At 39.7% G+C, this 26638-nt stretch overlaps 1 pseudogene; it reads left to right on the top strand.

Annotated features, from left to right (window-relative positions):
- The first annotated feature begins 18258 nt into the window (after window positions 1-18258).
- On the top strand, window positions 18259-20193 carry LOC102779656 (uncharacterized; annotated as a pseudogene).
- The last annotated feature ends 6445 nt before the right edge of the window (window positions 20194-26638 follow it).

Here is a 26638-nt window from a genome sequence, read left to right as displayed (position 1 = left end):
GTCACTAATTAACTGTAGTTTCACGAGTAAATTCATGGCAAACCAAATTAAAAGTAAACAAACAAAAATGGTGTAATGACTGAGGTGTTACTAAAACCATCAATGACCATAAAGAGAGAAGGTTTGGGCACGCTGAACAAAACACTGGGTGTGAGGGCACGCCTGCATTTCTAGTTTCACTGCAATCTCCGGCCAGCTCTGAATGATTTACAACACAAACTTCATTTTTATGAAGTTCTCAGATGTTAATGATCCGACAACACTAGCATACACCATGAAACTGTTTAATAAAGCATTGCCATTTTACATGACAAAAGTACCACATTAGTCTTACACACTGGTTACAGTTTGCGATAACTTTAATGGAGTCTCATTACAACTCGAATCCAGGCTACAAAATCACATCCGTAGGGGGTTAAGTGTGAAGTTTTTTCTGTTAACCAAAAGAAAAATGTGATGTTAATTAAGCGAGAGGGGAAATGTATGTGGGGAAAAGTATTTGCTCGACACTTTTGCAAAGTGCACCGCTTCTGTTTATTGTAATGCATCTTAATCAGCATACTCAAATGCACTAGTATGACAATGAATTTAAAATGGTCTCTAACGAACTCCAAATAAAGCAATTTAAAACAAAGCCTTTGATGTTTGAAAAATATAGACTAGAGCAGGTTTTCTTTTAAACTATGTGATCTCTGGACAGGGAACTGAAAAATAGATTCGGCCATGTTTGTTTCAATCATATTGTTTATTGATTGATTAGCATTCAAATATCTCAGTGAAGACAGAACAAAGATTTACCACAAAGCAAGAAAGCATGAGACAAGGCTAATCAAAAGGTATTGGCTGAAGCATTTGCTTATTACGCCAACCCTTTTAACAAAAGATCTTTTAGCATGCAGCTCCTGTACACAGGGCTCGAAGCAAATAATAAAATTCAATTCAATTCAATTTCATTTATATAGCGCCAAATCACAACAAATGTCGCCTCAAGGCGCTTCATAGATACAGAGAGAAAAGCCCAACAATCATATGACCCCCTATGAGCAAGCACTTTGGCGACAGTGGGAAGGAAAAACTCCCTTTTAACAGGAAGAAACCTCCGGCAGAACCCGGCTCAGGGAGGGGCGGCCATCTGCTGCGACCGGTTGGGGTGAGAGAAGGCAAACAAAGCAAAAACAAAACAAACAAACAAACAAACAAGAAAAAACACCACCACCTTAGTAAGTAACTACATCAAAGCAAAAGAATCAAGAGGTTTTCTGTTTTTTGTTTTTGTTTTTTTTTTCTTTGCTCTTTTCATTCTTGATATATATATTTTTCTAATACTCTATTTTTAAACATATTTTTAAACAAGGAAAATGAACTACACCTTTTTAAATCACTGTCATAACTATTCCACAGGTTAACTCCTCTAACAGAAACACATCTCTGCTTTATATTTGTCCTTATCTTGTTTTTTTTAAAGAAATCTGTTCCCCTTAAGTCATATTGACTCTCTCTGACTTTGAACAGCTTCTGAGTACTGGGGCAAAGCAAGTTATTTTGTGCTTTATACATTATCTGTGCCATTTTATATTCAACTAAATCATAAAATTTCAGGGTATTCAGATTAATAAACAAAATGTTAGTTGGTTCTATATAGTTTGATTGGTTTATAATTCTTATAGCTCTTTTTTGCAACTTGAAAATAGGAAGAGTGTTCGTTTTATATGCATTACCCCATATCTCCAGACAGTAAGTCATATATGGAAGCAACAGAGTACAATAGAGTGTGTATAATGATTTTTTGTTCAGGACATGCTTTGTTTTATAGAGAATAGCAATGGTTTTTGACATTTTTGTTTTCACATGGTTTATATGAGACTTCCAACTCAGCTTATCATCAATTATCACTCCAAGAAATTTATTTTCGTACACTCTTTCAATTTCAATTCCATTAACCCTGATTTTAGATACATTTTTCATTTGTCTAGTGCCAAAAATAATCAATTTTGTTTTCTTTATATTTAATGATAACTTATTTACATCAAACCAGTTTTTTAATATATTTAACTCCTTTTCCGCTGTAGTCAGAAGCTGTTCTAGGTTTTTACCTGAGCAATACAGAGTGGTGTCATCAGCAAACAATACACATTTTAACAGTTTGGAAATGCTACATATGTCATTTATGTATAATATAAATAATTTAGGGCCCAGCACAGAGCCCTGAGGAACACCACAAGTTACCTTCAACTGCTTAGATTTTACATTATTGAATTCGACATATTGATATCTGTCATCCAGGTAACTTTTCATCCACTTGTATGCTAACCCTCTTATGCCATATCTCTCTAGTTTATTCATTAATATAGAATGATCAATCGTATCAAACGCCTTTTTTAAGTCTATAAAAACACCAACAGTATATTCCTTATTATCTATAGCATTAGATATCCCTTCTACAAGTTCCATCACTGCCATCGAAGTGGACCTTTTCACTCTAAAGCCATATTGGTTATCACTTAGGAGATTATGCTTCTCAATATATTTATCAAGTCTATTAACAAATAACTTTTCTAAAATTTTTGAGAACTGTGGGAGCAGTGATATTGGCCTATAATTGGTAAACTGACTTCTCTCTCCGTTTTTATGGATTGGAATAACTTTTGCTATTTTCATTTGTGAGGGAAATACACCAGTTTGAAAGGACAGATTACAAATGTATGCGAAAGGTTGCACTATATATTCTATAATACTTTTAACTAATATCATGTCAATACCAAAACAGTCAGTGGACTTTTTATTTTTAAATGTCTTCACAATGTTAATTATTTCTCTATGAGTTACAGCACCAATAAACATGGAGGACACATTCTGAGTAATATGTTTATTTAGGTCGTTATTATTTCTTGACTCTGGAATTTCTTTTGCTAAATTAAAGCCAACATTTACAAAGAAATCATTAAATTCATTTGCAATGTCTTTAGTTTTATCAAGCACAATATCTTTATCTTTTTTAAAATAATCTGGATAATTCTTATTTTTTGAGCCCTTTTTGATTATACTATTTAATATCCTCCATGTTTCTTGTGTGTTACTTCTACTTTGCTCCAGTAATTTGTGGTAATATTCTTTCTTACTTGTTCTTATAATATTTACTAATCTATTTTTATATAACTTGTACTTTATTTCAGCATCTTTTGTCCTCTGTTTTATGAATCTCTTATATAGATTATTTTTCTTTTTACATGCATCTTCTATCCCCTTTGTGATCCATGGCTTATTTGATCTGTGATGCTTTCTAGTGATTTTCATTAAAGGACAATGTTTTTCATATAGTGAAATTACAGTTGATAAGAATGCATCATATGCACTATTTGAATCTTCATTTGCAAAAACCTCATTCCAATTGTGTTCCTTTAGGTCCACCTGGAGGGCAGCAATGGCTCTTGTTGTTCTAAGTCGTATCATATCAAATATTTGATTCTTTTGTTTAGTTTTAATCCCAAAATAATTTTGAAAAATTGCAAAAACAGGAAGATGATCGCTTATATCAGTTATAAGAAGTCCACCTACTATTTCATGGTCAATTTTATTTGTGAATATATTATCTATCAATGTAGCTGTATCAATTGTTATTCTACTTGGTTTTATAATTACAGGGAAAAGGGAGTTACTATACATTGTATTTATGAAATCTGTTGTTTTCTGATGTCCATTTGGGTTTAGCAAATCTATATTAAAATCACCACAAATTATTTGCACTTTTTTATCATTTAGGTTGCTAAACATAGCAGCAAGTTTTTCATTGAATGTCTCAAGGCATGAACCTGGTGTCCTATAGATGCAACTTATAATTATATTGTTAGCTTTTTCAACATGGATTTCAATAGTGACACATTCCAATACGTTATCTATGGTGCTTGACATACATTCAATCAGACTACATTTCAAAACTTTATCTACATATAAGGCAACACCGCCTCCTTTTTTATTCACCCTGTTCATTGTAAATAATTCGTATCCTTCCAGTCCCATTTCACTAATTTTCTCATTATCGAGCCATGTTTCTGATATTGCAATTATATTAAACTTTTTTAACTTACTTAAACATTCTGTAATTTTAGAAAATTTTTTATACAGGCTTCTACTATTGAAATGTATGACCGACAATGCATTTGCCATTTTAATATTCATATTGAATTGGTCATCCGTATAGTACTCACAAGTATTATTGGTGTTATTGTAGAAGTGGGTATCTGGGTCAATGTTACTTTCAGGGTCATGCATGTTGTGCTCTGCATAGTTAAACGTTTTGAAGTTCGTTTTCTCAGCGTGTGTGGCAAAATAACCACCTTGACAGTCCTTTTCATAATCAAATTCTTCCTCTTCAATATCTCTGAATGGAAACCTATAATCTGTGTCCAAACTTGTCATTTATGTGTTTTTGTTTTTGTTGTTGTTTTTTGAGCCGTAAGGCCAGAAACACTTTCCATACCCATTGTTCATTATCCAATCGTCACTTTTCCAATAGATTCCAGAGCAGATTCCTGATTATTTATATTGCTCTAAGTCTTTGAGTTCTCTTATCATCACAACTTTCGCTTCTTCGGGATTGCCATTTAGTCTTATCATTACTTTGCAGTTTCTCGTCCATGTCGCTTGTATCTTATTTTGTTTTCTCAGGCTGCGTGCCTGTCTTGCAATTTCAGCAGTCTTTTTTGTTAAATGTTCATTTAAATACACACCAGTCCCTTTAAGCTTCTTACCCTGTTTCAGTAACTCAATCTTTGTTTTGCGACTCACAAACCGAAGAATAATTGATGGCCATGTTAATACTAGACGTGTTTAGCACAGAACAAGACCAGTTTTCTGGAGACCCTCACACCATGAAGAATAGTGGTGGACATGATTTGGGGTTGCTTAGGTGCTTTGGGGACCGAGTGGTTTGCGGTCATTGATTAAACTGTCTGCATCATATCAAAGAGTAGGATAATGATCCCGAGCAACCTAGAAAATTCACCAAGGAATGATGCAAAAAGAAGAAAAACGCAGGTGTATGGAGTCGAATCCCAGGCTTGCATCACATTATAAATTTATGAGAATTTCAAAAAGGCAGTAGATGGAAGAAAGCCAACAAACATCTTGCAAATACAGGAATTTTGCATCACAACATGGGCAATTGTTTCATCAAACTGATGCCAGAGAAGCTAGAGTGGGGGGAAATAATTATGAGATCTCCTAGTGAATTTATGTTTGCTTACTTATAAAGAAATGAACAGTCTCTAAGTTTCATCATAATAGAGAACTCCCCAAAAAACACATTCCACAAAAGTTATAAATTGATTTGTGTATTATTGAGTGAAATAAATATTTAATCTCCAAGCAAAACATGACTCAGTACTTGGTGGAAAAAACCCTATTTGTAAGCACCATGGTAAACTGTCTCTTATAGTTGAACGCCAGGTTTGCTCATGTCTCAGGAGGGATTTTGGCCCAATCCCCTTCACTGAAACTCTAAATCTTTTACATTTCTTGGCTACTGCTCACAGCAACATAGGACTAAGGTCTAAAGGCCGGCTATACCACTTCACGACCTGAATCTGCTTCTTCTTTAGCCCCTCCTTTATTGCCTTGATAGTATGTTTGGGGTCACTGTCACGCTCAAAGACTCATTCAAAACCAATGGTCAGTGTTCTGGCTGAAGGAAGGAGGTTCTCATGTAAGATTTTGTGGTACATGGCCCCATCTTAGCAGAAACACAGGCCCAAAGCATAATGCTGGCACCTCTGTGCTTGACCATGTGAATGATGCTCTTTCAGTCATACCTGTCATTGCTCTCTTTAGCGAGTTGATGCCAAAGAGCTCAATTTTGGTTTCATCCGGCCACAGCATTTTCTCCCAAACCTTCTCTGAATCATTTAGATGTTCACAAACACATGATGGATCTCTACATGAACATCCACGCACTGCAAGATTTCAGTCCATTAGACTGTAGTATCTTACCCATGGTGTTTTTGGTGACTGTGTTACCAGTTGCCTTCCTATCATTAACAGAGGAACTCTCTTCCTCCTGCACTAAGAAATATTGACACCCTTTCCGTATTTAAGACACAGCTCAAAACACACCTGTTTAGACTGGCTTATCTGTTGTCACGCTCTGTTTTGTAATTTTAACTTATTTTATGTATTTTATGACTATTGTTCCTTTTATTAATTGTGTTTTTTTGTAAGGTGACCTTGGGTTTCTGAAAGGCGCCCTCAAATAAAATGTATTATTATTATTATTATTATTAACAACCTCCTCCCGTGTAGTTTTGGACTGACCCATCACATTTGTCATGATCATCCTCAGCACACGAGGCAAGAGCTTGTAAGCAGCTCCAGACTGAAGGAGATTCATTGTCATTTATATTTCTTCCATTTTTTAATAATCACACCAACAGTCGTCATGTTCTCACAAAGATTCGTGCTGACTGGCCTTGTCGGCCATGTGCAGGTCTACAGTCTTGTTCCTGATTTCCTTTGGCCGCTCTTACCCATGGTGGTGGAGAGGTTGGAATGAAAGAAATTGAATTTTTACACAGGTGCACTTTAAACAAATAACCAGCTGTGCTTGCTTGATTGATTGATTGATTGGTTGGTTGATTGATTGACACTTTCTTTTTAAGTGTCCAAACCTATAAATACAACATGGAATGAGAAAATGTTTTCTGAGCCATCACTCATTTCTTTATGTTTTCCTTCAAAGGAGCCAGACTCTCTTGTAAGTTTTTAAAGTGGTCTTGAGCAATAGTTCTCCAGGCGTTCTAAAGAACTTTCAAAGTCTTTCATTGGACACTGGCTGCATCTTTAACTCATTTTCACTGTAGTTCTTATACCTGACTTTTTTCAGAGTAATGTTGTTTTTTATTTTCTGTTAACACTGACCTATGACCTATGTAACATTAAAGAATAAAAACCACCTTTCTCAAGCGATCAACCAGTGTATGTCTACACATAACGGACAAATCAGACAACAAAGAACCTGTTTTAATTGTATCTTTAAGTACTTTGTTACTAGTAGCCTATCACAAAACAAACAAAAACAACAAAACATATATTCTGTGGAAAGCATCTGATTATCAACACCTAATTTTTCAGCTTGACAATGATCGTAAACACATTCCCAATCCAGTAAAAGCATATCTGACAAGAAGCCTGGAGAACTATTCATGAAGACTACTTAAAGAAATTACAGGAAAACCTGCCCAACGGAGTCTAGGCTATAATGAAGATGTAGAGGAATAATGTTTCTCGTCCCAAACATTGATTTCAAGATTGTTACAAATGTACAAACTCAATGTACAAATGAATGTTTGTACAGGTTTTAATAATCTCAAGACTTTTGCACAGTAGTGTACATGTATATATATAACGTATCTGTTTCAAAGAGAGTAAAAAACAAAGTTAATGTCAACAGAAGACATTTACTTTTTCTCATGCATGTAACATAGAGCCTTTGTTTTCACATTTTCATACTCTTCAACATGTCTTTCAAAACACATTATGCTAATCAATGTAAACAAAGGCTAAAAATAAATAACGTGAACAGTATTCCTGTCAGCCTTTAACAAAGCACATTTATACATCTCAACATTTGACAACTTAATAGTGGAAGGAAATAATACTGGATCTTTTCTTCAGTCAAATTCTCCTGCTGCTTTTCTTTTCATTCTAATGCAGTTTAGTGTTTCAATCAACGGAAATGCATTCAAAACAATAAGTGAAAGCTTCACTCAGATGAAAGAAATACAGAGCTGCTTTTAATCAATTCATCCAACAGATGCGATAGAAGCTCCGCATGTCTAAGTTTTTGTTTCTGTTTAAAAAAAATCTTTTTAAACCATATTTTCATGTTTTCAGCTAAAGTAATGATAACCTTTTATTCATCAGTCTCTTTTCTGATTTATAAAAAACATAGCAGCTCTGCAGCCACTGCACAAAAACAGAAGCAGCACAAAAGATCAGTCACACTTCAGATCAGAAGGGAAAACTAAGGCTGGACATCACAGTTACCCAATGTATTCACTGAAAGATATGCAGTATTTTTGGAGAATGCTAACAATTTTTACTTACATGTTCCTTTGCTGAATTCTGGTATGGTGAGCCAAAACACATGGACTGGGTATATGATGTGACCACAGAATATATACAGGTTACAGTTTTAGCATTTAGGCCCTGTTCGCCTCAGCATCCCCGAAATACACAAGCTCAGCAGTGAGTGGGAATGCAGAATAATGAAACTGGCTTCGTGTACAGAAGTCAACGATAAGTAAATAGAATTTGCTGTGAGCTCTGAGCTGCCACGTGGTCCTTCCCTGTGTAACTCTAACTCCTGCATGAACCAGATTTATAGCAAGCAGCTTATGACCAATCATAATTTTATTAAAGCTTATTATGACAAAAATACCTCCTTCTAAAATGGGAGTAGATTGGTAGCCGATGAACCGTCAGCACACATGTGAACTGTTGGGTTGGCATAGAGTGTAGAAAAAAAGCCACGCTGACTTACCAGTGAACTTTACCAATTTAGTGTTTTACTTTTAAAGACTTTTGAAACTTTCTACTAAAAATCACATCCGTAGGGGGTTAAGTGTGAAGTTTTTTCTGTTAACCAAAAGAAAAATGTGATGTTAATTAAGCGAGAGGGGAAATGTATGTGGGGAAAAGTATTTGCTCGACACTCGTCGAGCAAATACTCGACGAGTGTCTTACTTACTTACTTTTCATACTTCACAAAGAATGCAATAAATCAATTCAGTGTATATACTCGCTAATTCACGGTGTAGATAATGACGACCCCAGCTACTCTGCCGGTTCCTTCTTGTCTCTGTCTTCCTGGTATTTATTCAAAGGCAGGCAGAGTGTGAGAGGTGGATCCCAAGAGGGGACAAACTTGTTAGCACCAGGCTAATTGTTATTGAAAAGGTCTCGGTGCTAACTTTCTCTCTTCTCTCCCCAGCAAACAAGAATGTGTTGAGTTTGGCTTGTTGTTATTTTTTTTTTCCTGTGCTGACAACTCCACTTTATGTGCATCCATGCAATAACATATTAGTAATTTCACTTTTTAATACATTTAATATGATTAAATACATTGTGGATACTTAAAGGTGTCCTTATCTGTTTGGTTTACCTATTTTGCCTGAACCTGTGTACTCCTAGTGCTGGTCCCAAGTCTGGATAAATGGGGAGTGTTGCATGAGAAAGGGCATCAGGGATAAAATCTTTCCCAAATCAAACACGTGGATCACAAAGAATTAGATTTCCATTCCAGTCGGGTTAACAGCTTATAATCCAGGTTAAAATTTTCTACTGGTGGCTGAAGGCAAAGGAAGAAGAAAGGGGAAAGACGTATTTTGGGGCAGGAGTGTGGTGAAAGTAGGGACTCTAAATTTTGGGACTGGTATGGTTAGAGAGCAGGCTAATGTGATGAGAGAAGGAAGAAGGATATTTTTTGTGTGCAGGAGATCTGGTGGAAGGGAATCACGGCCGGCACTGGAGATGGATTCAAGCTGTTCTACCATGGTGTACGTAGGAATAGAAATGGAGTAAAGGTAATCTTGAAAGAGTAGTGTGTGAATGGGTATGTGGAGGTGAAGAAAGTGTCAGACGGGATTGTATGTTTGAACCTGAAAATTGAAAGGGTGACTTTAAATGCTGTCAGTGCATATGCTCCATGGGTTGTAGTAAAATGAATGAAGTGGTACAGGGTTTTGCATTAAAAAACTGCCACTCTTTGCCCCTGATTGAAGCAAATTTTGATAGACATGTAGGTGAAGGGAACAGAGTTGATAAGGTATAGCGTTAGGAAGAGAGATGCTGAAGGTCAGATTGCAGTGGATGTGTGGTCACACAGGAAGTGATCTCCAGATGACCAGAAGCCATTCATTTTTGATTCTACACAGATGTATTTGTAAGTATTTTTACTTTCAGACACATGTCACACAGCTGGAATTTAGAAACCATGGTGAAAGGATGGCTCTATATACAGCAAGTTCTTTTTATTATTAATAAGTGTTCATAGACTTCACAGTAAGTTATCAGATTTTCTGGGTTTCTCTGTTTTTGTTTCTGCAAATAAGAAAACAATATAACATCTTATTACACTGTGCCATGTATTGAATTTAATTAAAAATACCCCTGCTTATATATTCTGCTCAGAAGGACTAAGACATGAGGAGAGGAGTCATGAGAAGAATCAGGGATGTGCAAAAACGTGGAATGCCATTGAAATAAATGTTGCTAAAAAAAACTCCAGTTGAACTACTCTCACCTCTGAGGTAGTATGATTGAAATGACTGCCAATGGAAACTGACTGATTCGGAAATATAGGGATTGGTTACTTCTAGGTTTATGGTTTGCAGAATAAATATTGCTGGACTTCAAAGCAGCTGGCTGCATATGTACCGAGCTGTAGTAGAGCTCATTCTTTGTTGAAACTGTGCCAGACTAGTTGCTAGGTAGACTTTATGTCACATAGTGTACATAAGTAACGGAAGAAAATCCTGGACTGCAAACAAAGAGTCTTAGGAGGTTTAAAAGCAATGTTTTAGAACAATGCCATCTGCCATGGACCGTGAACATTGTCACCTTTCCTACCTTTTAATTAAAAATATGCTTCGTGACAGAGTAAAAACTAAGAAACACATGAGAAATATCTACATATGTAATGGCAACAATAAAAAAAAAAAACCACACTGGCAAGCAGAGACCAATAAAAGAGCCTGCAGCTTCAGCAGCATCATAGCTACTGATGAACGAGCACACGGATACACTGTATTTTTCTGTGACTGGATTATCAGGAGGACAGGACAATGGGAATCATATCCTTTTCCGCTCGCTTTTTGTATATACTGTATCTCGCTGAGGGATGTGCAGCATCTAGTCTGTATAGTTGATATGGGAAAATATTTTATTCAGGCTGCAGTTTCTCTAATATACTCTTGACTGTTTTTTTTTTATTTTTTGACTTTTCTATATTATGTTAATATGTAAAGCAGCAAGGCAAAGTAAAGCTTCTATAAAACCAATGATAATAAAACCAACTACCTAACCACTTCATCTCCCTCTGAGGCAAACCTTCATTATCAGTCCGGATGCCCAAGAATAGATTGCAGAGAGGGTTCTTTACTCAAGTGTTAAACTGAACTGCAATAATAGAACGAGAGAAGTTCAAACATTAACTGAGAATCGGTAATGAGCAGCAGACAGCAAACACAAACATCTATGCATGTATAAAGTAATGATGCTCAGAGAATATTTTTGAATCTCATAAAATGTGAAACATACAGATATGTTGATCAGTTTGGTTTTCTTAAGTAAAATGAAGTAAAACACAAAGAATAGACATGCTGTGCTCACAATGAACTAATATGAACTATGTGTATGCTCATTTATCTGGAAGAGGTTTATGCTGTCCTCGCCCTGAGTCTCTTAGTTTCACCAGCTAGACAGCGAGATAACGTTGCTCCAATAACAAGACTTATTTTCCTTTTTGCGCTAATTTATTAAAGAATGGCCTCTGACCATTGCCTTCTCTTTGACCATCGTAAAACTGAAAGTACAAAATATTGTATCAGCTAACTAACATTGTAAACTAGCTTGTTACACTCTTACTGCAAGCTAACAAGATAAAACTTTCAAATGTACAAATTATCGTACCATTTTTACACAAAACAAAAGATAATAATTATTTTATCGACACTCATACTTACAGACATATCTTGTCCAAGGCAACAACATTTTAAGGTCCGTATCAGCTTAGAACGATAACATTACGGTATCACTTTCCGCCATCTTTTATTTCTTCTTCACGTTCTCATTTTTTCCCTTCCCAAAGTAACCGAACCCATATTACAAAGCAGCCACTAGAGGGAGCTCTAGGGCAGTTTACAACTATAATATCCAATTTAAGTTATAAAAGGCAGAACAAGGTTATTAACCTGAAATATTAAACTGATTCTGTACCTTTCACTCAGTCGGAAATGTGCATCTTACATTTGAAAATGTCAAAGTGAAAATAAAAAAGCCCATCAAAACACTTTCTTCTGTTTTTTGTGGTAATATTCACATTCTCTCACTTGTCACTTTCAGACATGTCCAGATTTATTTATCAATGCAAATAACTCCCGTCACACACCAGCAGTGTATGCATGTAACTGAACTGTTCCCTCTGCACACTCTGAGCTGGGAAATACAGCTTAATCTTCTCCAAGGCTGCAGTGTATCCCACCAGTCATCTTGGCCCCACGCAGGGCATATGATTGAACTCTCCAGGGCGCATGTGAGGTGCAAGAGCCATGGAGCGCCAAGGTCCAGAAGCCACCCTGCGGCCTCCAGACAAGCATGGCGCAGGTTAATGAAAACATCAAACAACTCCCCGTGGAGTCCAGATGAATAGAAAGCTGTCACGACGATCAAGCCCCCCTCCCCTCCCCCTGACCAGGCCTTAAAAAAAGATCAAAACAAACAATAATCTCACATCCGAAAGCCGACAGGGCATTTACAAAGGACATGCACAAGACTTGTTTTTGTTCTTGCACAAACTGGAAATCTACCTAATGGAATTATTTCCCCACCTAGCTTTTAGAGAATTTTTTCCGACCAAAGTCTATAAATCTGATTATTTGTTTTTAGTCCATTATCATCAACATTTCCATTTTCAGAGAGTGGGTGAAATTGTCTAAAAACTCCAAAAGTTGAAATGGAGAAAAACACCAGTTTCTTTTTCGGTTTTTCATTTCACCATATTTAGGTAGAACATGGCACGTTAAATGAAGAGGCCAGCTGGTGCTACTACATGTGTTTGAAGATTTCCAGGTGAACATGTTTCACAGTGTTTTTTGTGACACTGACAGTGACTTTTGTGTTAGATTTTTTTTTTTGTTGTCTCAGAGTTGTGTGATTGGCACAATAAGACAAATTGTCATTCCCACCTCTCCCTCATCAAAAACATCCCTAAATATAATGAACCGAGGGTCTAAAACCAGTTAGATCACAATAATTGTCTCAGGCAGTGTTTTTTTACACGACAGCAAGAACAAAAAGTGAAAAGAATTTTATTTTCTAGTCTGAAGTGCATTACGCTGTGGGTCTGTAGTTGTCTGGTCTTGCTCTTTAGTTGTTCCAAGTCTCAGTGTTTGTTTTCCTGCATCAAGCTGCGTGTCTTGAGTTTGGGTCTCTGTCCCTGTGTTTATGCTTCCTGTCTAATTTTGATAGTCCCTCATATCTTGTGTCTGTGATGTTCTGCTTTGCTTCATATGGTTTGTCAGTGGATTCTGTTAAGCTGTGTTCCCCAGGTGTTTCTGTTCTGCCATTACCTCATGTGTGTATTTAAGCCTTCAGTTTTCCTCTGTTCTTTTTCCCATTGTTGTCATATGTCCCCTCACACTATATGTTCTATCTATTTATGTTTCCTCTGGAGTCTAGTTCTTGGTTCATACCTTTCCATGCCAGAATTTTGTATTTCAGTTCTGGTGAATTTCGGTATTAAAGCTGTTTTTCTCTTTGGAGTCCACCAATTGGGTCCCTCTTCCTGCTTCCACGCAGCCACCGCATAATATTATTCTCTCATTCTCTTCAATTATATATTACATAGATCCAAAGCTCAATTTCGAGAACATTGTGATCACTATAATCTGAACTTTTTTCTCAGAAAACCAGAGTTGGTGATTTATAATAGGCATCTGACATGAACACAGTGCAAAAAAATTCACCAAGTTCTTCAAATGCATTTGAAACTAAAAGTTAGTCAATCCTCTCATATTAAAATAGTCACCTTTACAAGAGAATTTTACAAAAAAAAATGCTGCTAATATAGTCAATTCCTCTTTTAAAATGTTATATACTCTATGTCTGTGAAGGTTCTCAGTCATCCAGGTCATCGTAGTCAAAGGAGCTTGCAAAGAAAAGCGTCTGGACTTCTTTAAGTTACTTGAAGACGTTTCACCTCTCATCCAAGAAGCTTCTTCAGTTCTAAGGTCAAATGGTGGGGAGTCCCAGATATAAACCTAGTGGGAGTATCCCCCCACAGAGGGACAAAAGGACCCCCTGATGATCCTCTAATCGCCTGAGCCAAGGTGTGAAACTGGGTGTGGGTCCCAATCAGTCAGAGTTTCGGGTGAGCTCATTGTGAAACCTGGCCCCACCTTATCATGTGAATTCCTGAGGTCAGATGGCCCAGGGTGTGAGTGGGCGTTAAGGCGTCTGGGGAGGGAACTCAAAACTGGATTATAGATGGAAGACAGTTGGTGTCGTAAACCACCGCCTCTGTTCAAAGATGGTCGCTCACAGTGGACATAGATGGCTTCTTTCACTCCTCTTTCAAACCATCTGTCCTCTCTGTCCAAAATGTGAACATTGGCATCCTCGAAAGAGTGACCTTTATCCTTAAGATGCAGATGGACAGCTGAATCTTGTCCTGTGGAGGTGGCTCTTCTGTGTTGTGCCATGCGCTTGTGAAGTGGCTGTTTGGTCTCTCCAATGTAGAGGTCTGGGCATTCCTCGCTGCACTGTACAGCATACACCACATTGTTAAGTCTGTGTTTTGGAGTTTTGTCTTTCGGGTGAACCAGTTTTTGTCCGAGCGTGTTGCTGGGTCTGAAATGCACCCGGATGTCATGCTTGGAGACAACCCTTTTTGTTTCTGATACACCGGCTACATAGGGGATGACAATACTTTAGTTATGTACTCTAATCCACCCTATGAAATTGCATTGGCAATCTTGTAACTATATAGTGTTACGAAAATAGCCATTTTGTGAGTGTCCTGTTGTTCTGTTTAGTTGCACTGAAACACACTGCAAGGAGTGAGCTGCTCAGTTCTTCCACTTCCACTGTCTCTAGCCAAAACAAGACAGAGACTTATGAATGCACTTTGCAAACCAGGCTAAATATGCAGCATTATTATTAACTGATAACTCCTGAACACAACTATTGGTGTGTTTGTTTTAAACAAAACCAAGACGACAAAATTCCAAACCAATAGTTTCAAAGCAGTAGCTGTGGATGACAATGTAGTGGTTTTGTCCATCCTTTCTGTACAGTCTATAGATGCCATTTAAAAGGTAAACTAACTAATCTGGTAATCTTGGATTTTTCACTGAGAAATGTGGTCATGTATGTGTATTGTGCTATTCTATTCTTTATGGTTACATACACCCACACATTTTTTAACAATTGATATTGAATATATCTTGCATTAACATGCAGTGCTCATATACTTTAGTTTGAAAAGGTTCCATTCACTAGTGATATTTTATCTATATGTTGTCTCTGTGTTGATCTAATATCATTTTACCTGTTTTTACTGCCCTTCTTCCTCTCTGTGCTTCTTCAGGCTCAGCAGTCAGACAAAGTCGTTATTGTTGCGAGACAGATTCTGTGGAAGCATAGAAACAGCCATTGTTGATGTTCACAAGAAGCAAACATTATTAAAGCATGGATTATCACTTTAACCTTGTCGGTGTACCTTGGGGACAATTTCCTGCTGCCTCGTGGTTATTGGTCACTCTAGATTTTATCATTTCATTCAACTTAGTGGAAGTCAGCTTACTTTAAATGACCTCAGCTGAGGGGCAATAGGGATTTATGTGAGCACGAAAATTCTTCTGTAAAACATAAATCAATGCACCAGCTCTTTTGCAAGACATCTTGCTTTTTCTTAATTATTGCTATTAGCATCTGAAGCATCTGAAGCATGCATCACTGTCTTTTGCTATCGACTCAGCAGATTGACTAGCATGTAAAAAACTGGTTTCTAATGGCATGTGGAGGCTGTTTTCAGGCCTGTGAAAGCAGTTAAAACTAAATGGGATAATATTCATCCATGTGTTTTCTACCAACGAGCACCTGAGCCTCAACAGCTCTGTGTAATTCATGAAATTAAGAGTTTGCTCTGTACAAAGCATGAAAGGGTAATCAATAAGCTTGCTGTCATCTTTGAGAGTGCTCCCTCTCTTGTTCAACTATGAAGTGTTGGCGAGTACAGACAAACCAGATACACCTGATATCACCCTAGAGATACTATTAATTTTATGGCCGCAAGTGCAAGAAGCACATGACGTCTCTTTCTCCCTCTGCTGGTCAATGATCCTTACTCATGCACGGAATGGCAATCGATAAGAACACAGATGCTTCAATTTCCAGTGGAGCAAAACTGACTGCAAGATTTATTTGCTTAATTAGCCGAAAGAAAAGAAAACAATAAAAGATGCAATTGCCCCATTCACATCGTTCTTCTTGTCTTTACTTATTCTGTCTGCTACATCAGACACTCAATAATAATGTGAAAGCATTCTGTGTGGAGAATATATGCAAACTGATACTCTGATACTGATCTGATAATGATGATATGAAATAGGAAGACACATCCATCTATCTAATAACGTTCAAAATATGCTGTTTTAGTCATTTATTTAATAGATAATGGTCAAAATCAACCTATAATAGCATTCGTGGCTTTATTGTGCTGATAATCATGTTGGTCTGTGAATATAGACTTTAAGTACGCTAGATAGAGAAGCTCTTTGGATGACGGCAGTGGCAGTTGTCTATGTACTATTAATATTAAAACTACATATTTTTTAATATCTCTTTGCAGGGCATACAAAATGATAGACATCGTAGGGGCTAACCAGCGAAGAGCCATGAAGTTGGTCACCAACGCAGCAGAAGCAGCGTCGAGGTGGCTGTGGATCAAAAGAGCAGAGGCATAGCATGTAGGGTAGCGCTACCTGGACACAAGCTGGGGCTTGATCAACCCTGGCTGGGTCACCTGGGAGAGGGGGTTTGATTGTTGAAAGACCCAGAACCTCCAATGACCCCAGGTTACATCACTGATGATGTGTCCAGGTGCACCAGAGGGTGTATCATCAACTGTTTTTCTGGTATTACCAGTGACCACCAGGAAAAGCCTGGTTGACCACCAAGAATAGATCGGTGACAGCTGGAAAGACAGCCGGCAGCTCGGAAAGACGGCATAGGGGCAGCGAGGGGTGGCATCCTGAGTTGCATCTTCCGAGAGGAAGATCCCACTAAAGCTACAAGTCAACCTACCGGAAATATACCCCCAGGGATTCCCGAGAGGGGGGGTGGAAGAGAATCCCACCGGATGGATCAAAGAAAAGACACTTGGCAATGTTAATTTGACAACGACCGCGGAATGCATATGCAGCTAGATATGCAAGAACCGACATGGTCTGCGGGTCCACCAAGCCAAAATGAAGTGTGAGCAGAAGGTGTTGGCATCACAGTGCGCAGGAAGTACACCTGGTGAGACGAAGGAGGAACCAGGCCCGGAGTCAATTCAATTCAATTCAATTTTATTTATATAGCGCCAAATTACAACAAAAGTCGCCTCAAGGCGTTTCATAGATACAGAGAAAAACCGAACAATCATATGACCCCCTATGAGCAAGCACTTTGGCGACAGTGGGAATGAAAAACTCCCTTTTAACAGGAAGAAACCTCCAGCAGAACCAGGCTCAGGGAGGGGCGGCCATCTGCTGCGACCGGTTGGGGTGAGAGAAGGAAGACAGGATGAAAGACATGCTGTGGAAGAGAGACGGAGATTAATAACAGATATGATTCAATGCAGAGACGTCTATTAACACATAGTGAGTGAGAAAGGTGACTGGGAAGGAAAAACTCAATGCATCATGGGAATCTCCAGCACCCTACGTCTATTGTAGCATGACTAAGGGAGGATTCAGGGTCACCTGGTCCAGCCCTAACTATATGCTTTAGCAAAAAGGAAAGTTTTAAGCCTAATCTTGAAAGTAGAGATAGTGTCTGTCTTCCGAGTTCTCTGGAGGGGCCTGAAAACTGAAGGCTCTCCCTCCCATTCTACTTTTAAATACCCTAGGAACAACAAGTAAGCCTGCAGTGTGAGAGCGAAGTGCTCTAATCGGGTGATATGGTACTACAAGGTCTACTACAAGATGGGGCCTGATTATTTAAGACCTTGTATGTGAGAAGCTGGATTTTGAATTCAATTCTGGATTTAACAGGAAGCCAATGAAGGGAAGCCAAAACAGGAGAAATATGTTCTCTCTTTCTAGTCCCTGTCAGTACTCTTGCTGCAGCATTTTGGATTAGCTGAAGGCTTTTCAGTGAGTTTTTTGGACATCCTGATAATAATGAATTACAATAGTCCAGCCTGGAAGTAATAAATGCATGAACTAGTTTTACAGCGTCACTCTGAGACAGAATATTTCTAACTTTAGAGATGTTGCGCAAATGGAAGACAGTCAGAGTCACCCCACAGTGCCCGGAACCTCCAGGTGATGCAGGCCCGCGAAGCTCACAAGTCATCAGAACATCGTCGGGTGAAGTGGCGTCAAGCTAGCAAGGAGAAGTAGTGGCTCCAGTTCGACGAAGAACTGCCTGAGGCTACGGACTAGACTCTAGAGAATCATGAGGGTGATTTGGAGGAGGGGTAAGGTAGCAAACCAGAGGAGACAAGCAGAGGGGGTGTGGATCCCAAAGGAGGAGAAGTCCAAGAACATCGAGCAGTTCCGAACCATCTTCAACTAGTGTTGAAGGGAAGATTTTCTTTAGCATCGTCGCTAAGCGACTGACAGAATATCTTCTCTTACATCGATAACTCAGTCCAGAAAGGAGGGATCCCGAAGGTTCCAGGGTGCCTGGAGAATACGGGCGTGGTCACACAGCTCATTAGGGAAGCCAGGGAGAACAGAAGGGACCTAGCAGTACTATGGCTTGACCTCACAAATGCCTACGGATCTATACCCCACAAGCTGGTAGAACAGGCACTGAACTGGTATTACATCCCAGAAAAGTTCATGTATCTTATCCTGGATTACTACACCAACTTCCACCTGAGAGTCTCTTCCGGAACAACAACCTCCGACTGGCATAAGGGGCCACTCACCAAGTCTGGAGTCAGGCAGCCACCCATCAGAGCTTTCATGGACGACATGATGGTGACAACTACATCTGTTCCAGGGTGCAGGTGGATACTGAAGGGTCTTGATGAAAGGATTTCTTGGGCATGGTGAGCCGGTCCAGGGAACTGCTTCAATATCGGTCCAGTCCAGTGACCCCCGGGTTGCCCTGGCTGGAATAGAGGTTAGGACCGGGCGGAAGTGGAGAGCTGCTGAGGCTGTAGACATTGCAGTATCAAGGCTACAGCAAAGGGTGATAGTGGGTACAGTGGCCCAGGGAAGAGCAGGCTTGGGTAGCAGTAGAACACCAAACTACGACAAAGCACAGGGGAAAGAGAGGCGGTTGTTGATCCTTGAGGAGGTGCGAGCAGGAGTTGAGGAGAAGCCAGCCAGCCAAATGGTGCAATCGAGGCAGCAGGGGGCTTGGACAAGATGGAAGCAAGCTGTAGAGCGCAAGGTCAAATGGAATGAACTGCAGAAAGCAGAACCCCAGCGGATAAAATTCCTGATTCAGGCAGTATATGATGTGCTACCAAGTCCATCAAATCTCTTCACTTGGGGAAAGGTGGAGACACCAGGCTGTCTTCTCTGTCAGAAGAGAGAAACCTTGGAGCGCAAAATAAGCTGGTGCCCAAAAGCCCTGGCTGAAGGGCAATATCGCTGGCGACACGATCAAGTCCTGAAGGCTGTAGTGGATTCGATCTGCAGCGGGATCAGTCATAATAAGAGTGCCTGTCCAGTTGAGAACAAGGTAACATTTATAAAAGCTGGGGAGAAGCCAGCACCACCAGTCCGAAACACCTCGCCTGGCCTGTTGGCAACGGCACACGATTGGGAGCTGAGAGTTGACCTGGCAAAGCAGTTAAAGTTCCCCGAAGCGTTAGCCAAGACAACTCTGAGGCCAGACATCGTTGTTACTTCAGTTGTCTCCAAGCAGGTAATCCTTCTGGAGCTTACTGTGCCTTGGGAAGACCATATGGAGGAAGCTCATGAGAGAATGAGGGCAAAGTATTCCAAGTTAGTGGAGGAGTGTTGTTGAGTAATGGCTGGCGGGCAAGATGCCAACCCATTGAAGTGGGATGTTGAGGATTCGCGGGTCAATCCCTTTGCAGGGCATACAAAATGCCAGGCATCGTAGGGGCTAACCAGCGAAGAGCCATGAAGTTGGTCACCAACGCAGCAGAAGCAGCATCGAGGTGGCTGTGGATTAAAAGAGGAGAGGCATGGCATGTAGGGTAGCGCTACCTGGACACAAGCTGGGGCTTGATCAACCCTGGCTGGGTCACCTGGGAGAGGGGGTCTGATTGTTAAAAGACCCAAAACCCCCAATGACCCCAGGTTACATCACTGATGATGTGTCCAGGGGCACCAGAGGGTGTATCATCAATTGACAGCAATGTAATATTTGTGGAAAAAATTTATTTTTAATTTTATTTCGAATCAAACACGCCATCACTCTAGCTGACTCTGAAAGTTATAGATAAATACAGATGTTATAGATGAATGAAGCTGTGCAAACTAATGCAAAAAAACCCCTCCAAACAAATAAAATAAGCACATAATTGGAATAGCTGAAAGTAGAAATGCCTGATTTATTAATTTTAAGTTATAATGCAAGAAGCCAGACCTTCTCCAAATAAAGTAAAATCCAGTGTGATAATGCATCAAGACTGCATAAAAGATGCATGAAGATTTTCTTTAGAGTTTGGGCAACAGCCTGTGCATACATGTAGATATCCGGTCTTTAAGTGATGACGTGATAAATCCTGCTTCCGGACCCAAACTACTGTGCGTTTATTAAGGCTGTTGTGTTTTTAACATGTTTTAATGCTTTGTATCTTGTCTATTTAATCTGAACAAGCCCCTAAAAACAATCAGTAATCACTGTTGGCCTGTCTCGGTTTTTATTACCACTGTTCATTTTAAAGTTCAGTTTTCAAAACCTTACGATATAACTACAGCCCAGCCCATGCAGCAACATATTAACGACTAACCTCGTATTGTGGATGGATTGTCTCAGTTGTTCTCCCGACTGAAGTTTGGTCCGTTTACAGCATCCGGCCATGCGATTGCATTTGTCCCTAACCATCAGGAACCCTCATGTGAACTTTTATCGAGTGGAAAAAAGTTAGCGTTCATCCTCCAGCTTCACTGTCTTTATGTTATGCTAACATAGCTGTGTTGCTATCACGTAGCACATCATTATATACCAGCTAGTCAAATTTCAGTTACCCTACAAATGTCACTGCTGTTTACTTTCCTGTATTTATTTATGTCTGAAGTGATAGCAGAGCTGTTTGTCTTAATTTTTTGGGGAAATCTCTCAGTCAGAACATGGCATACAGTGGGGCAAAAAAGTATTTAGTCAGCCACCGATTGTGCAAGTTCCCCCACTTAAAATGATGACAGAGGTCAGTAATTTGCACCAGAGGTACACTTCAACTGTGAGAGACAGAATGTGAAAAAAAAATCCATGAATTCACATGGTAGGATTTGTAAAGAATTTATTCGTAAATCAGGGTGGAAAATAAGTATTTGGTCAATAACAAAAATACAACTCAATACTTTGTAACATAACCTTTGTTGGCAATAACAGAGGTCAAACGTTTACTATAGGTCTTTACCAGGTTTGCACACACAGTAGCTGGTATTTTGGCCCATTCCTCCATGCAGATCTTCTCAAGAGCAGTGATGTTTTGGGGCTGTCGCCGAGCAACACGGACTTTCAACTCCCGCCACAGATTTTCTATGGGGTTGAGGTCTGGAGACTGGCTAGGCCACTCCAGGACTTTCAAATGCTTCTTACGGAGCCACTCCTTTGTTGCCCGGGCGGTGTGTTTTGGATCATTGTCATGTTGGAAGACCCAGCCTCGTTTCATCTTCAAAGTTCTCACTGATGGAAGGAGGTTTTGGCTCAAAATCTCACGATACTTGGCCCCATTCATTCTGTCCTTAACACGGATCAGTCGTCCTGTCCCCTTGGCAGAAAAACAGCCCCATAGCATGATGTTTCCACCCCCATGCTTCACAGTAGGTATGGTGTTCTTGGGATGCAACTCAGTATTCTTCTTCCTCCAAACACGACGAGTTGAGTTTATACCAAAAAGTTCTACTTTGGTTTCATCTGACCACATGACATTCTCCCAATCCTCTGCTGTATCATCCATGTGCTCTCTGGCAAACTTCAGACGGGCCTGGACATGCACTGGCTTCAGCAGCGGAACACGTCTGGCACTGCGGGATTTGATTCCCTGCCGTTGTCGTGTGTTACTGATGGTGACCTTTGTTACTTTGGTCCCAGCTCTCTGCAGGTCATTCACCAGGTCCCCCCGTGTGGTTCTGGGATCTTTGCTCACCGTTCTCATGATCATTTTGACCCCACGGGATGAGATCTTGCGTGGAGCCCCAGATCGAGGGAGATTATCAGTGGTCTTGTATGTCTTCCATTTTCTGATGATTGCTCCCACAGTTGATTTTTTCACACCAAGCTGCTTGCCTATTGTAGATTCACTCTTCCCAGTCTGGTGCAGGTCTACAATTCTTTTCCTGGTGTCCTTCGAAAGCTCTTTGGTCTTGGCCATGGCGGAGTTTGGAGTCTGACTGGTTGAGGCTGTGGACAGGTGTCTTTTATACAGATGATGAGGTCAAACAGGTGCCATTCATACAGGTAACGAGTGGGGGACAGAAAAGCTTCTTACAGAAGACGTTACAGGTCTGTGAGAGCCAGGGATTTTCCTTGTTTGAGGTGACCAAATACTTATTTTCCACCCTGATTTACGAATAAATTCTTTACAAATCCTACCATGTGAATTCATGGATTTTTTTTTCACATTCTGTCTCTCACAGTTGAAGTGTACCTCTGGTGCAAATTACTGACCTCTGTCATCATTTTAAGTGGGGGAACTTGCACAATCGGTGGCTGACTAAATACTTTTTTGCCCCACTGTATATTCAGATGGATCTAGCGAGCTAACTTCCTGCTAACTTCTAACTCTGTTAAATTTCATAAATTCGGTCTTCATGGATGCCTGGATGTTAAACTTAATTGTTACACCTGGTAGAGCAGCAATACTGATCATTTTATTACAGATGAAAGGATTTAGACAGTTTTTAACTCACAGTAATGGTGTGACTTAGGGGCCTGCAGCGGAGTTAGGGCCCAGGCACGTCTAATGACGTCAGACTTAAAAGACCGGATACAGTAAGAGAAAAAAGATTTGATATCATGGGGTAATGGGTAGCATGGGTACTTAAAGTACTTATATTTAAAGTATTTTAACTACTCAAAGTCTGCTCTTTATTTGCTCTTTAAGCCCTGTTTTGGCAACTCTTGCACAAAATATCCAAATAAATGGTTTGTTTTACGCAGTGATGGGATTGTTACTCCAAAAAAGTAATATATTACACATCACTCGTACACAGTAAGTAACTTAATTACTTGTGAAAAAAATAATTCATTACACCACTTATTACTTTCATGTAATCCTGTAAAAAGGCCTTACATGGAATCATGAAGTGTTTCGAGTGGATAGTGTCTCAGTACATCAGAGACTTTATACGCTATGTGAGGATGCTCTGCGTGGACTACAGCTCAGCCAACCTCACCGATAAACTGCCACCATCAGGTCCCCCCTGCCACCTGCTCCTTGATCAAAGATTTCCTCACAAACCGGCCACAATCAGTCTGACTCAGCCCCCATCTCTTCCCCCCACTTGCCCTGCACACGTATTACTGTACAACAACCCATCCAACCAACATCATCGTCAATTATGCTGATGACACCACCGTGGTTGGGCTCACCTGCTGTTGTCACCTGGAACCACAACACCAACGCCCTGGTAAAAAAGGCCCAGCAGCAGCTGCACTTCCTCCGTGTCTTGAGGAAGAATAAACTGGACCAGAAGCTACTGCTGGGCTTCTGCCGCTCCTCAGTGGAGAGCATGCTCTCCTACTGTCTGGGTGTTTGGTACTGAAGGGGCCACTACTGAGAACAGGAAGGCTGCATAGAGGGTAATTAGCACTACCCAAAAATTCATTGGTTGCCCTCTGCCACCCCCGGAGGCCATCGTCAGATCCTCCTGTCTCAAAAGACCAGGGCCATCACAGGTGACCACTTGCACCTCCTGTTTGACCCGCTGCCCTCTGGTCGGCACCTCAGGACAGTCAGGCCCCACACCTCCAGACACACAAACAGCTTCTTCCCCTGTGCCATTCAGACTGCCAACAAACACTATCCCCCACAACCCACCTCCGCCCACTCACCTCACCAATCTGAGTCATGGTCTGAGTAACCCTCATCACTCAGGCCACTCACACACGGACTTTAGACTCAGACCAAGTCTTTGTCCACTGGTTCCAAGCACTTTCCTCTCCATATATATATTCCTCTAGACTGTATAATTCTCTTCTTTTTGCTATCCATTCCTGATCTCTTTATTATTTATATATATTTCATCTTTTCTCCTGCACATTTGGCATGGAGCACTCCTAATTTTTGTTGAACATGTACAATGACAATAAATAGCTATTGTATTCCACTGTATTATATTTTGGCAAATTTCTATTGAACAAAGAAGTCAACAGCAATGGAAAATAAGGATGTTGGAAATGAAACACAGTGACATTCAGTGCTCAGCAAACTTAGCAAAACCTTAAAAAGTACAAAGGCAAGGTAACAGATAAAAAAAATAAACTCATAATGATTATTGATTGATCCTGTAGATAATCTAACAGTTAAAGCATTTTCAGACCTCTTTTGTGAAAATGTATGGCAGCCAGTTGAACGGCTATTCAAACTGTCTCTTTGTAAAAAATAATACCAAACGTGCCGACGTCATGGCAGGCCTCTCTGGATGAGTGCTTCCATCTGGCATAGCACCAAGGTGACCTCTGTGGTGTGCTGCTTTTCTGAATGCAACCCCGTGATAAGATAAGAGGGGGGTATAGAGTTACTGCCCCGGAGATATAAGGTAAAAAAGGAACAAGCTTAGTAAGCACGGCACTTAGCTCCTGTCTAATGTGTGTGAGAGTTTATTATGGTCTCATTCTATTCATAGGTTTTAGACAGACAGCTACATCAGGTCAGACTGAGAAATAGACTGAAAACAGGAAGCATAATGCAATGTCAGTCAAAAGTGCTGGTTTGGCTCCAAAAGCATTGTAGCGTTCCAGCCCACTCTCACTCCAAGGTTGTCAAATACTGCAGTTTTGTCGAAGCCAGTGCTGTCTCAGAGATATGCACAAGGTTTTCTTTTTCATCACTGTCTGATGCACCAGACAATACTGAGACAACTCTGTCACTCCCAGCTTGTATATGAAATCAACGCTGCTTACACATGTCACTGTCTTTGTACTAAAAGGGAAACTTTCCTCACAGTGTAGTTTCATTTTGTGACTGTTGTGCCTCGGTGTAATTTTCAGCTGCCCAGCAGGAGGTTGGGGGTACAATGGTTGCTCTCGGACAGAACATGCTATCCTCTGCCAGATTATTGGCCAAAATTGCCCAAACTACAGCACAATTGCATCAAAGACTGCAGTGCAAAGTGTTAGCAGTGAGTCAGTAAGTCATGTGCCTCTCAGATGAAGCTAGAGCATCATTACAAGAAGGAACAGCTTGCTGTCATGCTACATTATATTAAAAAACAAAATATTTCACAGTTGGTATTAGTCTGCGTCTAGGTTCTGCTGTGCAAATGCAGATTTAATGTGTCATGTCAGGCTGTGCTGATAACATGTTATTAGTAAAATTAATTAAATGAACAACAGCCTACCTAGGTGGTTCAAAGAAATCTGATTGTGCACATAGTAACACAACTATATGAAATGGCTCATAGACAAAAAAGTTAAAATTAAAAAATGTAAAATCTGAATATACATAATCTCTATAACTGTCAGATAAAGTGAGAGAAAAAAGAGCACAAAGGGGTTTTATAAAGTGTCTTATGCCTAAAATCACCCGTGAGTCATTCTGTGTCCAGCCAACCAAATATGAAAAAGCTTTATTGTAATATAACACATTAAAAAATTACAACCAAATCTATTTTCACTTCTTGCGTGTGGGCCTAATTGCAAAATCATTGTCATAGCTTTAATTCTTTGAATGTTGAATTTCACGTTTAATGTTAAAAATTAAATCTATTCTTTCAGGATGAATGAGCCTGGTTTTGAAATGTAGAAAAAAGGAGACCTTGCATATGCTATAACTCGCTTCAACCTGCTATCCCTCATAACAAGTAATACTTTTTTTTAATGTTTTTTCCAGTGAATTAACAGACAAAGCATAAATATCCATGGTACCAGTTCTATCCTCTGTCACAGCTGACCCCGTGATACTGATATTCACACATCTTGTCATAGAAAAAGAAAAATCATGCTTTAGATTTTAACCATTACAATGGAGCCAGATTAAAAAGAACCAAACAACCAACCCAGTGTACTCTACAGGAACTGCAACTTGGAAAATAAACATAATATGAAGCTCTTGTACATATGCTGGGAAACCTACTGATCTTCCATGGAAAAAATCCTTTCCATACTTCTAAAACATCTTAATATGGCTTTAAAGTTAATTCTTGTCTCAGTCTGCATTGCTTTCTCACACTGTCTGTCTTTCATATGGGCCCAGGAAAACTTAGATGCACTTTTAAAATCCCATGGGTGCGTGATGCATCTCCTCACTGTGTTCTGGGATTTTCAGCATTGCACAGACAAG

Source organism: Neolamprologus brichardi, chromosome 11 (assembly GCF_056152115.1).
Source record: "Neolamprologus brichardi isolate AB-2024 chromosome 11, ASM5615211v1, whole genome shotgun sequence".
In the NCBI taxonomy this organism is placed as follows: Eukaryota; Metazoa; Chordata; class Actinopteri; order Cichliformes; family Cichlidae; genus Neolamprologus; species Neolamprologus brichardi.
Note: the sequence above shows the minus strand (reverse complement) of the source record. Positions and strands in the feature narration are given on the sequence as shown.